The 9,369-nt window shown below is 49.3% G+C and overlaps 1 long non-coding RNA gene across 2 annotated transcripts; it reads left to right on the plus strand.

Annotated features, from left to right (window-relative positions):
* Positions 1-39: 39 nt before the first annotated feature.
* On the plus strand, positions 40-6,422 carry LOC128792398 (uncharacterized). 2 transcript variants are annotated; one of them, XR_008432400.1, is made up of 4 exons: positions 40-1,134; positions 3,920-4,031; positions 5,407-5,593; positions 6,213-6,422. It is a non-coding gene; the product is annotated as an uncharacterized LOC128792398 (long non-coding RNA). The 2 variants fall into 2 exon arrangements; XR_008432401.1 differs by having other exon boundaries at positions 6,216-6,422.
* The last annotated feature ends 2,947 nt before the right edge of the window (positions 6,423-9,369 follow it).

The following is a 9,369-nucleotide window of genomic DNA, read 5'->3' on the forward strand; positions in this document are numbered from 1 at the left end:
GGCTCGGGTCCGGGCTGTACCATTTGCGTGGGGAGAGCCCTTAACCCCCCCCGCCGGCTGGAGGTGGATTGGTCCCGCTGTGACCACGCCCTCTGTGCGGCTCGGCCAATCAGAGGCGGCGGTTCCGTTTCCCGCCCCCCCCCCCCCCCCCGCCCTGAGGGCCCGGCCCGCAGTGCCCGAGAGCGGCCCCGCGGAGCCGTCCCGCGCTTTTCCCGTAAAAACCGCACATTCCAGCGGGAATTCCCAGCGCTTCCCGGCCCAGAGGCTCCGCCAGCACACCTGTGCACCGGGCAGTGAACAGCAGTTATCGCTGAGGCTGTTACGGCTGCAAAACCGGCGCCTTAGGGGTCGCCACGCTTAAAGAAAGACGGAATGTGGGAAAACGCTGTGGATTTCTGCGTTCTGCTCTTTAAACTGGCCCCTGCAGGACCTCCCGGCTGTACATAAAGGATGCACGTTGCTCATACATACAGGTTTTCTATCAGAAAGGTTCATTCACATGAGAGATTTTATAGGGTTAACTGCATAACTGGCTTTGGGCAATACCCAGATCTGGGTTTTGGGGTGAATTACCCCAAATTTGAGCGCTCAAAAGCTGAAGTTCCACAGGACCAGCTGCTGCTGCCTGCCCTGGCTGTGGCACGCCTGTTAAGCACTAAAGCAAACTGAACTCCACAAAAATAATTTTTTTTTTTTTGCAGTCCTGCAATATTTTCAGGTGTTTTTTTTTTTTTTTTTTTTTTGCTGCTGCATAAATGAATTCTTACAGCAGGTCACTATCCCTAAATACTCGTATGAATTATGGAAGGAATTGTGTATATTCCAGCAGTCACGGCCGTGCTCCTGCACAGCCTTTGATTTCTCTTGCAGGTGAAATATCCACGCACATGCAGGGCTCAGGTTCCCAAGGTGAATATATTGATTTATTTCCTTGGCCTGTGGGATCCCCAGAGCTCCCCAGAAGCTGTTGGGATGCTGCATTCCCACTGAGCATGGATGGATGGATTTCCCCCGCAGCTCTCTCTGCCCATGTGAACTTTAGCTCCACTCAACAAACACTGCCCGAGGTCCCTGCAGTTAATAGACACTCAGGACTACAGAGGCTCTTTTGTGTGAGACAAGGATCTTATCCAGGTGGGTGGTGCCCAGAGGTCCTGGAAGTGCTTGGCTGATTAATAAAGTGATTAATTAAGTCTGTGTGATGCTGCCCCTGATGCCTTGTGAGGGCTGCCCTGGAGCAGAGGCTGGGCAGGGTCACAGAATAAAGCAGGGATTCATTCCAAGGATCTCCTCCATGGATCCACCTTGGGCAGCACCAGAGCCCAGCCAGGGCTGCAGCCAAGAGGAACCAAAATGGTCCCAAAATGCACGAGCGCTCCCGGGGGCTCTCACTGGGATCAGCTCTGCTCCATTTGCACCTTGCAGTTCATTGTCCCATTCCAGCTTTAGCCCAGGCACTCCCATCCTGCTTGTTTTTCTCTCTCCAGCCCACGCTGTTTGTGCTCCTGGGCCTGAGCTTTGGGTCATTTGTCCTTGGTGCCCAGCTGGAGCAGGAATTGTTTTGTGTCCCTGCTCTGTGCAGAGAGCTCAGCATCCCCTGATGTGAAGCCCAGACCCACACACTAAAGCAGCTCAGAATGTGAAAATATAAAAGCCAAAACCTGAGGCATCACTGGTTTGAGGCATTGGCTGAGGAGTTGCTTCAGCGGCAGCTGGGAGTGCTGGGCAGTCAAACCCGGGGTTGTAAGGGGAAAATCTGGGAGCGTTTGGGCCTTGGGGCTGGATTCCAGGCTGGAATAAACTCCGAGGGCAGGGCTCCAGGTGCTGCAGGCTGCTGTGATCCAGAGGTGCTGTGACCCTGGCTGCTCTCCTCAGCTGAGGTCTGCCCTGCCCAGTGCGTGCTGTGCAATCTGCTGCAGCAAACGTGAGGGAAGACTGTTTATATCCAAGGGTTTTACAGTCTGAGAGTCCAAGTCCACGTTAGGTAATTCCTCATTTCGTGTTAGCTGAACTCCCGGTGTGCTCGTGCCTAGGAACGCCATCAGTGACATCGGAAGCTGAGATCTGGGGGTAAAGCCAGGCTTGGGGCACATTGCCAGGCTCGTGGTTTGACTTTCCAGGGGCAGTACCTGAGGGAAGGAGGGAAGGGGGATGTTTGCAGAGCAAATCTGGGGGACTGGAAGTGCACACAGCATTTCTCATGGTGGTTATGGGGCTTTGGTCTGTGTGTTACTTTTCTTTTGGCTAATGAAGCAGCCAGCTCAGTTTCCAGAGGTATAATCATTATTTTAGTACACAAATGCATCTGCCACACAAGCAGTACATAGGTGAGCCCAACACCTCTCAGAATACTCACTCAGCACTCGTTTGGAAGAGCTTTACCTGCTCTTTTCCCACAGTGTGGGGACAATTCCCAAATTAAAGGGGTTTTAATAGCCAAATTAAATTCCCCCCCCCACCTTAAAGGGGTCTGTGCTGAGCTGCTGTGCAGCCCAGCAGGGCTCAGGGTCAGGTCTGCTTCCTGGATTTTTAAAATTAAAATGAAAACTTCCTGTTTTACTTTTTCTGCTGGTAATTTCATCTGATTACATATAACCCTTGCTCTGCTCTAAATAATTTCTCTCCCTTAATGTACTCACAAATTGCTCCCTAATTCCCCATCATCGTTATTTTGACCAAAACCATGCATGTGTCATTTTTAATTTCCACTCTAAATTAGTTCACTCTGGCTTTGAGAGACAAAGCCAATATAATTGTGAGACATTCTGAGTGATATTTAAGCTTCCCCTCTGCCACCTGGACGGAAAACTGGGGTGAAATCTTAGCTGCAGGTCTGTCAGTTGATTGATTTTTTTAATTAGGCAACACAGTTCCACTTCTGCCTCTTCTTTCTTCTCTCTCACCTTTCTCTGATGAGTTCACCAGCTGTAATCCCAGTCCAGGTCGTTGTTGTATCCAAAAGTTTGGGACACAGGGAGGAACCCAGGCAGTGGCACCCCCTGGATGCCCAGGACAGCCTGCTTTGCTGATTCATTACAAAATGCCCCTGAAGCCATGATTTATTTTCGGGAAGCAGGAGTTGCCCTGGTTGGGAAGAAGCTTCACCCACCAGCCTGACATGGAGCTGTGCTGCCTCAGAGACACCCACACAGCTCCATCTCAAACCTGCCATCCAGCAGCTCCTTCCCACCGAGGAAAAACCCTCAGCTCCCTCAAATCTCCTCTTCACCAGCCTCTCATCCTCTCAGGTTTTTATGTCCCCTCTTAAAATACGGCTCCCTGTCAGTGCTTAACGTGGGGAAATTTTTCCAGCAGGAAAAGGTTCTGTTTAAATGTAAGGAAATGGGGATTATTTTTTTTCTGTATCTCTGCAAACCCACAGTAACACCTAATTAAATATTTATGGCAGCTTAGCATGATCCATAAAGGAACTGTTGTCTAGAAAGCTCTGAAGCTTCACTCCATACACTAAAGGAGTGTTTCAGGCACAGGCCAAAGAAGCAGCAGGTGCAGGAGGCAGTGATTCCTTACGTAGGGTCCTGAGGCACTCCAGTGTGCAAAATCAAATTATGTCCAACACTATGGACTTCACAGCCATGTGTTATAAAAATAGCTGTGCTGGGAGACCAGAAATCTTCACAGGCATAGCCAAAAATAACCACATGAAATGCCTGGAAGGAGCAGATTCCCCAGAGATGGGATTTCTGGAGTCTTGGAGGCAGACTCCAGTACAGAGCACGATTCCCAGCAGGGGAAAACCTCCCCAACCTTTAGCTGTTGCTGAATCATATAAATCAATTTCCAGAGCCTGCAGCCCTATCAGTGATAGGTCTATAAATCTGTCAGGGCTCTGGTATTGTTGGAATTATTCTGTGAATTTTGGTGCAAATTGTGTGCAGACAATGTGCTCTTTCAGCAGGCTTGGATCACACGGGGACCTCGGGGTGGGAAGTTCTGCAGCCCACGCCGGGTAAAACCCATTTTATTCCTGAGGAATAGGACTGTTGGTCAAATTCCCCACACAGAAAAAGGTAAGAAACCATTCAGACTAATAAGAATACTGGCTATAAAACGTCAGGACAGGACTGGCTTCAGGCACAAGGAACAGAAATGAATATTTAGGGATTTTATTGTTTGGTGATCCCCACAGTTCATGCAGACTCTGTGCCCTTTCACAGCCAGAAACAGGAACAAATTGTCCGACTTGCTTTACTCCACAGGAAAGGAAATCTGACTCTTCCCACAGCAAGCAGCCTGGGAACGTCACAAACCCTGAATTATCCCTGCTTGACGAGCTACATCTGCTTTCAGAGCATCTCAAATCATTTCAGAACCCTTCCTTTAACCTCGTGCTGCTGCCTCGGGGCACGTGGGAACAATTTGGCCACTGCAGAACTCCAGTCCCTGTGAGAGCAGCACCTCTGCAGGGCTGTGCCTGGCTCTGGCAACAAAACAGGATGAGTTTGGGCAATTTGATGTCAGACTGAGGGGTTGAGGCAGCAGCAGAGCCACTGTCTTCTGTCAGGGCTGAGATCCTAATTTGGGCCACAGAGCAACTCATTCCCACCTGGGGACTTACAGCAGCTTCAGCCTCTGCCAAATAAAACCTGGCCCAAAACCTTGACCTCTGTGGCCAGCTGTTTTCTGGCATCCATAAAGATACAGATTTTAGGGGAGGCAGGAAGGAATAAATCAGAAATTGCTGCAGTTCTGTAAACTCCACGGAAAGCCTGCGAGGAGCTCCTTCAATTTCAGCTGCAGAAGGCAAATGTCAGCTTGGAGGCCTGAGCCACAAACCATCAGCTTGTCTGTGCACAAACCATTACAAGTTCCTCCATGTGGGAGAGTTTATAGGTTTGGAGGTGAAGGTATTTAGCCACTGATAGCACAGCCTTGGCTCTCATTTATCTGCCTCCTAGGAGAAAACACAGTTGGATGTGATCTGTGAACTTCCTAGAGCTACATGTGCATGTATGATAGCTCAGAAAATAGCAATAATTGCACCCATAATGTAGAGATAAAGCAGATTAATTCGTTCATAACGATATAAACGTGTGGTTCTGAAAATCTGCCAAGGCCAAGAGGGTTCTGTGGCCAGGTCTGAAACAGAACATTTCTCCTTGGATCTCTCTGAAAGCAAAGCTGCAGAAAAAAGGGGATGTTCTGTTTGTGGTGCTGCTGCATCCTAAGGGTGTTTCCCCCAGTTTTTGCCTGTCTGTGCAGATTTTCTTCCACAGCTCACAGCCTGCTGCTCTGTTGAAATAAATATGGATCCGGAGCTTCTCTGGTAGCAGAGGCAGTTTGCTACCAGGGGCTGGAATTCACATCAGAAGGCAGGTGCTGCATTGCAAACCATAACCAAAATTAAAATGCACACAAAATCCCTCCCCCCATCTCTGTTCTCAGGTTGGAATAACATCTCCCAGAGCTGTTACCCACTCCTGGAAGCAGAGGAAGGAGGAAGCCTGACCTGCACATGCTTGCACCATCTGCTGGCAGCATCTCTGCTGACAGACATTCCTAGAAGGGATTCTGGAATTCCTCATCCACACTTAGGGACACGAGGCCACCGTTATAAAGGTTTAAGATTCAGGTGAGTGTTGGAACCCTGGATGCTGAGAATTTTAGATTTTCTGTGCTGACAGGCACTGACCCCCAGGAGAACACTGCATTGACCTGAGGCCGTGGAGAAAACTCCCAAAATGGAATTACAGAACTGGGATTGTGGGTGTGCAGTTTGAATAGAAGTGTGCAACATCACAGGGTGGAAAACTTAAGAGTTTTAGGTTTTAGGATATAGTAATATATATAAAGTTAAGATGGAGATTTTAGGGTGGAGGCTGGTCTTCTTCACCTTCTTCTTCACCTTCTTCTCCATGGGTTTGGGTGGTTTTGTGTAATTGGATTAAAAGTCCCCATTGCAGGCATGGGTGGTTGGTTATTGGGTTAAAAGTAAAAATAATTGAGGTGTCATTTCTTAATTGGACAGCTGATCCTTCAAAGGCCTTGTAGAGAGAGGGAAGGGGCTCCATTTGTAGTTTGTTAGAGTGAAGTGCTGCAGAACTCAGGGTTTGTGAGACTGAGACAGAGATAAGAACTAACAAACATCTGAGTCCCAACAAGAAATTCTGTCTTGTGCATTTAATCCCCACCTTGGCAGGAGAAAAAAGAAGCAAAAGAATCAATAGGTGAGTACTTGTTTTTCTCCACAGCAGAGCCATTTCTGCCAGGTTTTAAGGAATTACACAGCAAAGTGACCCCAACACAGCCACCTCAAGCAGGGAACTGCAGAGCCTGTGCTGGCCTCATCGAGGTTTTGTCCCCACCACAGAGCCATCCTCTTGGGAATTTCTGAACTCCCTGCTGGAATCTCAGCTGAATGATGGGATCCTGTCAGATTCCTTGCCTATCCCAGAGACTTGATGTATATAAAAATTAAACGCAGCCCTTTGTTACAGCTACAAACATCATCATGTGAGTGAATGAGTGACTCAAGTGAAAGCGAAACTTGATGAAAGCATTTGTGCCGTTGAGGTGTGCAGGGACAGATCAGTTCCTCCTTCTGCCCCACTGTAAGAGGCTGTAAGTGGGTCAAGGGAGGGGGGTGTCCTTGAAAACCAACTTCTCCTCCTGCAGTCTGTGGAGTTCACAGCACCAAGAACATCACTAAAAGCCTTTAAAGGCCTTTAAAAGCCTTGCTTGGCTTTTAAAGAGAATTGGCAGTTTTCCAACAGGTAACATCTTTATCCCTGCGAAGCCAACAGGTCACATTTGACCCTTCAGCCTGGAGTATGGAACTGGAGGGGTCTCTAGGGCTTCTCTAGGTGCAGCTTCTGGGGAGGGTTACTGAGAACTCGGCCCCTGAGTCATCAGGCACTAAACCACTGCTGGAGGGCAGGGACTCCCAGCGTGCTGACTCAGTGGGAGTCAGACCGTGGAGCAGGGGACAAATGACACATGAGTGAAACTCCAGGAAACCAAAGCTAAGGCAGAGAACAGGTGAGCCTCTCTCTGTGATGTGAATGGATTCCCTCTCCTAAGAGAAGCAGCATCACAGTAAGCCCAAGGTCATGAGCACACACCTGTCCACAAGAGATGTGTGGAAAAATCAGAACCACTTTACAAGGGACAGCTGAGCAAAGAAATTCCCTTTGAGTAGATTTGGAGTCTGTCAGTGGATGTGTGAATTCCAGCTGTGGCTGTGCCAGGGCTACCTGAGCTATGAGCAGCAGCATTTCTTGTTCACTGCAGAATCCCAGACTGGTTTGGGTTGGAAGGGACCTTAAAGGTCATCCCATTCCACCCCCTGCCATGGGCAGGGACACCTCCCACTATCCCAGGTTGCTCCAAGCCCTGTCCAGCCTGGCCTTGGACATTTCCAGGGATCCAGGGGCAGCCACAGCTTCTCTAGGCAACCTAAATACTTGCAAGGATATAACAATTTCTTTTTAGGAACACAACTACAGGAAATTATTTGCCAGGCAAGCCCACGTGGCTTGATGTGAACATCACAAGGGTGATCCCTGTGCCATGAGCAAATGAAGTCTTTTCCATATTTACTTTGAGGATCACAGGATGTGCACAGCCAGGGTGGCACAGGGCTGAATGAGCAGCAGGTTGGTTCCTGGACAGAGGTTGTATCTAAGCTCCACAATTTTTCCTGCCTGCATCCAGCTGGCTGGGATGTGTAGGGAGGAGCTGGGCTTGGGGTGTGAAAGGGGATGCACGGTCAAGTTTCATGCTAATCATGGCTTGATCCATAAAAGCCTCCCAAATGGAGCTGCTTTGTAGGGTTGATATTTGTATTCCTGCAGCACCCAGATACTGGCAGAAGCATTTTGCCCCGTTCATGCTGCCAGCCAAAAGTGGAAGGCCACAGGCCTGGCAGGTGGTTGGGGCAGGGTTTTGGCATTCCCAGACCGTACAAGGCAGCTCTGTGAGCACAGCACAAGTTTGCAGAGAGTCTACAAAACTGGATGTTGGCACAAACGTGACATTCTATAGAACAGTAGTGATTCTGTACTGCCTTTCCAAAGGGGCTCCATCACATCAGCCCCTGCCCTGGCACTGCAGGCTCTGGACACAACATAACTCTGTTTTTCTCCCAGCACAGGGCAGGAGCCTCTCCCTGCTCCTGTCTGGCTGCTCTTGGCAGCTGCAGGGCCTCCAGGAGGGTCTAATCCCACCCCTCTATGGAAACCTTCTTCCCCAGGGAGTCCCTTCCCCATCCAAACCACCATCCACCCTCCGAGGCATTAGAACCAGCCAGCAAAGCCCAGTGCCTCTCTTAAAAAACACACATAAAAGCAAAATCAGGTGGTGAGAGGCTGTAGGAAACCACATTCTTCTTGTTGTTCTTTTCCCCTCTTCTATTGACCTTTGCAAAGGAGCCCTTGGGCGGATCCGGCGCGCAGCGTTCCGGGCGGCGGGGCTGACCTCCCGCCGTGGAATTTCACCTAGTAATTTCTGTGGCACACAGAAATCCTTGGAGGGGCTTGTCTGGCTTCAGAAGTAAATCTAAGTGCCTGTGGCTTGACAAATAAACAATCTGAAAGCGCTTAATGACTCACAACCTCGCCTAAGAATAGCTGAACTCTGCAAGATGGAAATTCAGCGCGGGGAGCGCGGCCTCCTGGAGTCCACTGGAGGACACAGTGGGAGATGATGGGCAGGGAGAGGCTGTGGTTGCATTCCTGATGTCCCCTCCCAGCTCCTGGCAAGCAGCATCTCGGAGGATTCTTCGATATTCGTGTGTGTATCAGCCACCTTGGAGCGCTCCCCAAATTCACCTAATCCACTTTTAAACAAATTATCAGGTTTTGTTTGTGCAGACAGCAAAGTTCTCCTTGTTTATCCCGGATTGTTTGAAAGCACCATTTATTCTCTGGGGTTAAAGAGGGGTCACACAAGTTATCCACATCTCTGTATACATTTCCAAGCACCTACAGCTCATGGAAAAAACTTTTTTTTTCCTCCAGCTATTGAGCAAGCAGAACTTCAGTGACCGAAAAGGGGAAATGGGTTTGGCTGTTTCCTCAAAAAATGGGGTTTTTGGTAGCTGGTGCTTTTCTGAGGCACACTAACAGAAATGTGTGCTGTGAGCTGCCACCACAGCTTCTTACCCCCTCCACACACCTTTGAGCACTTAAATCTAACCCCGGGGAAAAAAGAACAAAAGCAAGTTCAGCTGAGTATCTGTGACCACAAGAGCTTCCTGTTGGTGCCCAAAGTTCCTGCTGCAAAAGCCTCGTTGTTGTCAGTAGGGCTCAGGGATCATCATGGCTTTGGGATGAGCACAAGGGATGGGTAATGGATAAGGTGCACAGTCCCAGGAGCAGCAGGAGAGCTGCTGTGTCTCCGAGGCCTTGG

Source organism: Vidua chalybeata, chromosome 9, assembly GCF_026979565.1.
Source record: "Vidua chalybeata isolate OUT-0048 chromosome 9, bVidCha1 merged haplotype, whole genome shotgun sequence".
NCBI lineage: Eukaryota > Metazoa > Chordata > Aves > Passeriformes > Viduidae > Vidua > Vidua chalybeata.